We start from the raw sequence: 7,902 nt of genomic DNA, 5'->3' as shown, positions 1-7,902 counted from the left end.
TTGGAGCAGAAAAGTCTTTTCTGCTGCAGTATCAGGGTCACAATAAACTTTATTGTCCAGCTGCTGTGGATGAACACAAGCGTGGAATTCAATTAATGAATTGATTATATTCATTTCTCTGATTCCTAACAAGGATAAGGACATGACAGGATGTGGGGAATATAGACCAATGTGAAATTGAAAACTGAAAACTATTGTGCTGATGAAAATAATCATTACAGTTGGTTAGTTTGGGGTGTGAAACTGGAGCTTTGAGGTTTCAGTTAGTATCAAAACAAATGAAAGAAAAATCATTTTCTTCTAAACATTTGTTGGAGAATTCTTATTGTAAAAAGTGAAAGTTATACAATCTGTAAAGGAGAATTAATTGGATGAGATTTTTGGAAAATTTATCAAAACTCTTAGTTGCCTCCACATTGCAGCTGCAGGCTTATTGTTAAGTAGTTGAATGTGGTTTTAACCAAGAAATATGTAAGATCTAATGTCTTCATAGAGACAGAATGCCATAGAATTACAGGCAGTTTGAATGCCTGTAATTATCAGGCTGTACTCAAGCCCATTAATTAAATCTGAAAACTGTGCTGAGACTCCAAACCCAAGTACCCTCCTGGGAAATTATGGCTACACTTGGATCTGCTGATAGAGAAGTGAGTCAGTGTAACCTTTATTAAATCAGGCAAAACTACACATACTTACTTACTGTGGCGCCCTGCAGAGAGCAAAACCTCTTAAATAAATGGGAGTAAGGGTAAGCTGAAGCCATCTGATGTTTATGTTCATGAATATAACACACTGACACATTTTGACTTTGTTTTTATTGTTTGTTAAATTACTTTTAAATCTCTAGTTTCGTTTAAGAACCATCTAGTCCAGCAGGTGGCGGTAATGCACCTTAAAGCTCTAACCGCCAAAGAAAAACCCCAAAGAAGAAGAAGCCGCGGAGTTCCCGCTTCATTGCGTTTGTGTTTTAGTTTATTTTTCTTCCTCATCTAAAGTGAAGCACTAAGGTAACTTTGATCTGAGTTCAGTCAATCTTGAATTTAGCTCCTGAGTGAAGTTTTCTGTTGCTCTCCTCGGTCTCTGTTGTCAGTTATTTGTGAACCAGTTGAAAGAAAAAGCCTCTACATCAAGTCAAGCTGCTATAAACTAATTTACAAGAAAATATTAACAAATGCTAATGAAACACAGAGAAGAAAACAGTGTTATTATTAGAAGAAAGCTTTTAAATTAGCTAAGTGTAATCAGAGTTTCTATTATTTTATTAGTCTGTTACTAAGCGCTAGTTAGCATCTCTGTCACTGTGTGGCACCTGCATAGTTTTTGAATGCAGCGTGCTATCCAAGCTAGCTAGCTAGCTAGCTAACGCCAGCCATCATCAATATAAGGTCACTTCCAGCGCCAAAAAAATCCAAATATGTTGGCGGTAAAAGTGCTATAATGAAATCAATTTAAAAGAAAGGTAAAAATAAATGTATTCCAGACTAAAACACAGCTGCCTTTGTCTTATCAGCAAAGTTGTGTCAGCCCACAGGGCATGTGATTGTAAAAACTGGCCTCACTCTGAGAGGCCTGTTGTTAGAATCATTTCAAAGATAATTTGATAAATTCTGATCAGTATTCAGTAAATGAGCCTGATTAACTGTTAGCAAAATAATAATGATAGACCAGAGATACCAGAGATTCATTTTTAAAACAAATACAGCCTCGAACCCTAAGAGGGGATCTGTGTTTTAAAAGTACTGCAGAGTTTTTAAAATAGAATAGAATAGTCTTTTATTGTCTTTGTACATATTCAACTAAATTGTGGGTGCTCCACACCAACTGTGCATGGAAAACAATATAAATAGTAAGACAGTAAGAATAAATAACATATAAGAGGAGTATATACAAAGAGGAGGAAGGCACACATTAGAGAACAGGTTGCAGAATGCTTGAAAGTAGTGCAGTGGCACTACGGCACACCTGATCATTTCTCACGGCAGACGTATATATGCCGCGGCACAGTGGTTGGGAAACACTGTACTCTCCATTGTAATCCATTGATTGTTCTGTTTTCGTTCTTTGCCAGGGCCTTTTTTAAAGAGGAATTGCTCTCCTGGTACTGGTGTGCCATACTGCTGAATTTAGTATCGGTGCTCAAACCTTTGTATGTTTTAAACAAGTTGCCCACCCAGGAGAGCTAAAATTTGTTGTTTGTGCTCTCAGATGAACATATGAGACACTTTGACTCTTCAGTGCAGTGTGGAGCTTAACAAAGTTCTGTTTTGTGTCCCAGCTGATCAGCAGGAGGAGAAGAGTCTGACGGAGCAGCAGGGGAACATTTAAGCTACGTGGACTCAGCTCAGCCACTGCAGAGAAAACAATGAGTTCGACAAAGAAGGTGACAGATACTAGTGTTAAGAAATACTCCATTAACCCTTTAAGGCCTATTGGAGCAGGAATGCTCCGTTTTGCAAGTGTGTAAGTTCATCTCTGAATGTTTGTAAAGCATTCCCACGATGGAACATATATGGAGCGACTGCCTCTTCTCTCCCCCTCCCTCTCCTGCTGCTACTTCAGTCATGAAACTGATTAATGATCAGCTGATGGGCTTTTCTGTCGCGAGTCCGTCTCTCTTGTTTGTTTATTGCCCACTTTGCGCCAGAAAGAGGAAACCAGCAGCTGAACAACAGCAGCACGTTTAACCTTGATAAGCTGTTGTTAGAATTTATTTAATATTACTTTCTACACCAGGATCCTTTTCTAGCTGACGGCTGGTAACTGTGCAGGGGCGGATCTAGCAAAGTTTAGCCAGGGGGGCCGATAGGGCATTAAAAATGGTAAATGGTAAATGGCCTGCATTTGTATAGCGCTTTTCTAGTCCTTAAGGACCCCAAAGCGCTTTACACTACATTCAGTCATTCACCCATTCACACACTGACGATAGCAAGCTACATTGTAGCCACAGCTGCCCTGGGGCGCACTGAATCTTATAATTATCTGAATCTTACACCCAAAGTTTTAATCTGATGTAAAATGCATAGAAGTCCATGACTGTATATAGTAATTATTAAGTCTAATATACCCTAGTAAGCTATAGTACTTTTCCTTTGGGAAGGCACCATCTGTGCAGTCTGCAGTTCTGTTGAAGAAAGATGTTGAATCTATTTAGTTATTCTTGAAAAATAATTGATTTCTGTGAATTTTTTTCACACTGCATCAAATTAAAGTTGATTATGTTGATTAAGCATCATGAGGTGGAGGGTGGGTGATTCCCTATCTATTTTTTTTTTAGAGTTTTAGAGCCCTATTATTTAGGTTACTTACTCTTTAAAATACCAGAATAGGGAGGATGGAGTAGGATTAAGTGTATTAGATTGATCACTATTAGTGAACTATGAAATATTTGGGTGCTGTGTATTTTTTGCATACAGGTATAACAGAATAGCTTTAGTGTTTTGTTTTTTAACTTGAGTATGAACTTATACAAAAACAGCAAGATATTTAAAAAAAAACAGTTCTGTTGATTAAAAAATACGGATTCATATCGGTATCGGCAGATATCCAAATTTATGGTATCGGACATAAAAAAGTGGTATCGTGCCATCTCTAGTAAAAATATAAACATAAGCTCTGACAAACTTGGTTCTATGGTAGGTCTTAAAGGGGTAAAAGATGAAGTACTGATATATATTTTATGCAAAACTAACTGAACCTTGTGCTATATTAATGTAATGTAATATTCATGTAATAATACAATGCCTACATTGTAGAGGGTGACTTTGCCTCTAAAGAGGAAAATGGGCAGGGAAGAGGTTAAAGTGGGATTCAGCAGGATTCAACCCTAAAATCAGCTGTAGTGGCTCAGTGTGGGGAAAAGAGTCACAGCTCACAATCATTTCTGTTGAGAGCTCCAGTCGATGTTCTTAATGTACAGGCTGTGATCAGCTGACCTGCTGCTCTCTGTGGATGTACACAACTGAATTCAACCAGATGTCTGCAGATGTTTCATGAGTTGTCCTGGCTGATTTCCATCCTCTACACCAGGGGTGTCAAACTCAACTGCACAGGGAGCAAAACTCAAGACACACTTTAGGTCGCGGGCCAAACAAGATAAACATTTATTGAACACACTAAAACCATGTTTTTTAAACAGAAATATGAATAAAAACAGACAAGAATATTATTCCAGAATAAATAAACTTAAAAAATCAACTTTAACTTTAAATGTTTTGATCTTCATAAAAATATATCCTGTCAAAATTATGCAAGTTAGAAATATGAACATGCTGCAAAAACCCCAGAAAAATAAATGAAAACATACACAAGGTTGGAGCTGCATGTAGACGGAGCTGGGGCATTGCTGCAGGAATGGAACTAATAAACTGTGCAGGCCATTCAGTGTCGTACTTTGCCTTGAGTGTACCATTACACTGCAGCTCCATCTGAATCTGCACAGGTGCAGTTTCCACGTAAAAAAGAAGCTTGAAATTCTCTTTTTGTGCTTCACAGTCACCAAAGCGCCGCGAACTCAGTGCGCTCAGTTTATCAGCAAAGTGCGCCGACTTGGTTCAACATTACTTGGCAACAGGGAAAGTGAGACAGGTTGCACTGGTGCATTTGTGACAGCTTCACTTGAAATGCCTTCACTGCATCATACATGTCATGTCCATTGTTAAATCTCCCAATTCTTTTGATCTTTGGGCTGAAGGAAGGACAATACTCGGTGTATAAATGCTCAATCAACAATCTTTTATTCCATACAATTCAACACTTTTGAGCATAAACCATCCGGAGGGGAGATGAGCGCGGGAGGGTGTCCGCCTGATCTCGAAGCGTCTGAGTGTTTCTCACATTCTTATAGCTTCAGCCCCCCTCCACCTAGTCATAAAACCTAAACATTCACATTCTTTCTCTCTTACGGCGCCTAAGTGACGGCCTTGGCTCCCTGTTTTATCTCCTCCTGATGAGATGGGGCAGAAAACCTCTCCGGTATGCTCTGTTCTCTTCTAATCAGACAAATAAGGCCATGACTCTCTGAAAACAGTATTTTTATACCTCAGCAGTATAATGCATCATAAATGGACACTCTGGTGACAGTGGCAGAGAAAAGGACATTAAAGAAACTGATGGACATTATGAACAATGCTGAGCATCCTCTGCACACGGACATTAACAACCAGAAGAGTCTGTTCAGTGACAGGTTGCTTCTCCCAAAGACAAGAAGTAACAGACTTAAAAACTCCTTTGTCCCACACGCCATCAGACTGTTTAACTCCTCTCTGGAGGGGAGAGGGAGGGGAAACAGGAGGACAAAGGAGGGGGGAACAACTAAGCTGTAGTGCCTCTTCACTTCACTGTGCAATACCTTTTGTGCAATACTTTTGTAAATAGTCAACAGTGCAATAGACTCAATACTTGAAATGTGCAATTCACTTGTATTTTTATTTTTTGTTCCTATTTATTCTATTTATCCCCTTCGTATATTTTATTTATATTGTCTCTGTATTTATATATATGTGTGTGTGTGTGTGTGTGTGTGTGTGTGTGTGTGTGTGTGTGTGTGTGTGTATATATAATATTCTGTAACTCTGTAACTTCTGTCGGTGCTGTGCTTTTTTGGAAATCGAATTTCCCAGAGGAACCCACCCGAGGGATTAATAAAGTTCTATCTAATCTAATCTAAAACAATATCACTCATTCACAATAAATCAGCAGTCTAATGTAATACAAATCAGTTTAATAACTGTAATAGTTGTCACCTTCTTCGAAGTCAGGAGAATAATGCAAACTAAAACTACGTAATAATTTCACTATCTTTAATTAGGGGTATAACGTGGCATAAGATAATATAATAATCTCACACCATGAACTGACAGATTTCCTTGCTGAGCTCAAAAACTATTGAGAACTTTTTCCCAACTCAGCCAACGGAACTCTGTATGATAAGGATGTCACCAAACTCTGAATCATAGAAGGATGAAATTGACGGTGATTTAAACCTTTAAACTCAGATAAGATTTACGGTTTGTGTTACAGTGATCGTTACATGCTCCATTTATAGGACTTTACCACACAGCCTGGTGTATGATGCAGGATTGGATTTCATGTGTTACTGTTTAGGCTCAAATCAATTTGATCTTTGATGCCCGCAGTGATGAAATAACTCCCCTCAAATGACTTAAACCAAAAGTAACAAGCCTGTGTTGAAAATGTAAGGAGTAGAAAATACAGATTTTTTTTTTTTTTAATGTAGCGAGTAAAAGTAAAAAAAAACGTCAGGTTACAGTCAGACTCTGACATCATCCTTCACTGAACCAAGCTAGTAACTGTTACATATGATTTATTATTATCGAATAAATTAGACAATTATAGAAATATATAATAGGAAACAAACAGGAAATATAAAAAAGTACAGACCTGGTAAACATTTATTACTATTCTGAGTGTGTTAGCATTAATATTTGTGTACAAGCAGGAGGGATGGGCATGATTTTAGAGTGTTTGAACAATGATTAATTATCTTTAACACCAGGTTGGATGTAATGTGTTACTACTACCAGTAGGTGGGGATAAGAGACCTTTAAGGTGTTTGGTGCCACACTCCACCTTCAGGTTTAAAACTAGTGTTAATGGAGGGAGTTTGAAGCTTCAGTTTGTTCAATGACTGCATTTCACTCACTGCCTCTGTTTGTATCTCTGTCACTGCAGGACCAACGTGGACCGAGAAGTCAGCGCTCTCAGGAGGCCGACAAACCTCACAGAAGAAAGAGAGAGAAAAAAAACACCTGTGACGAGTGTGGGAAGGATTTTACTTTGAAGTCTAAACTAAAACAACATCAGCTCATCCACACTGGAGAGAGACCGTTCAGCTGTGACTTGTGTGGAAAGTCGTTTGCCTGGAAGAATTCCCTGAAAACACACCAAGTCGTCCACAGTGGAGTTAAAGCTTACAGCTGTGATCAGTGTGGTAAAGCTTTTGCTCACAGTAGCAGTTTACAGACTCATCTAGTTACCCACTCTGGAGTTAAGGCATACAGCTGTGACATCTGTGGAAAAACTTTCAGCCAGCTATGGAGCCGAAATATACACCTACGCATTCACTCCGGAGAAGATGTGTACTGGTGTGATCAGTGTGGTAAATACTTTACAACAGACGCACACTTACAACACCACATGTTTACCCACACTGAGGAGAGACCTTATCAATGTGACCTGTGTGAGAAGACTTTTAAAACTCCACAGTACCTGAGACAACACCAACAGATCCACACCAGAAAGAGACTCTACAAGTGCAGTTACTGTGAGGTTTGTATTTTTATTTTTATCTTGTAAGTTCAGTCTGACTGTTTGGAACAAGTGTGCTCATTAAATCGTGTTAGCATGTTAGCACTTCTACTGCACCGAAGAGTAGCTCTGAGCCATTATTCAGGTTTTCATTTCAGTTATAAGTTTCGTTTACACGATCATGAAAAACTAAAAATGCTGAAAATTGCAATGTTGCTGTTATTTAATCTTCAGGCACCTTCGTGGTATATCATGGTGTTATTATTTCTGCATAAATGGCCTCATTCCTCTGTCAGGTGTAAATGGAATAAAATAAAACAAATTAAGTACAAAACCAAACCATTCAGTAATCTTCTCTTATGGTTAACAAAGTTGTATCGTTACGTAATGGTAGGGCTGGGCCATATCATACCGTTCACTGTAATACCGGTATAATGTTGGGCAACGACAAGAAAATGAAATATCGCGATAGAATATGGGTAAAACGCGCATGCAACAGTGCCTTTGTTTTCATACGCACATGGCGAAAAAGGCACGGCGGCGACGGAGAATGACAAGGGCGAAAGCGAATCGTTGAATGAAACGGATGAACCAGAATTGGTTTGTAAAAATGCTGCAACGACAGTGGTGTGGAAC

General features: G+C 38.7%; 1 long non-coding RNA gene across 2 annotated transcripts; it reads left to right on the top strand.

Annotated features, from left to right (window-relative positions):
- The first annotated feature begins 910 nt into the window (after positions 1-910).
- On the top strand, positions 911-7,590 carry LOC143420487 (uncharacterized). Of its 2 annotated transcripts, XR_013100318.1 has the most exons (4): positions 936-1,007; positions 2,069-2,126; positions 2,276-2,380; positions 6,691-7,590. It is a non-coding gene; the product is annotated as an uncharacterized LOC143420487 (long non-coding RNA). The 2 variants fall into 2 exon arrangements; XR_013100317.1 differs by lacking the exon at positions 2,069-2,126 and having other exon boundaries at positions 911-1,007.
- The last annotated feature ends 312 nt before the right edge of the window (positions 7,591-7,902 follow it).

This window comes from Maylandia zebra, linkage group LG9 (assembly GCF_041146795.1).
Source record: "Maylandia zebra isolate NMK-2024a linkage group LG9, Mzebra_GT3a, whole genome shotgun sequence".
NCBI classification, from domain to species: domain Eukaryota; kingdom Metazoa; phylum Chordata; class Actinopteri; order Cichliformes; family Cichlidae; genus Maylandia; species Maylandia zebra.
The sequence above is the reverse complement of the archived record's forward strand: the minus strand, read 5'-3'. Positions and strand labels throughout refer to the sequence as shown.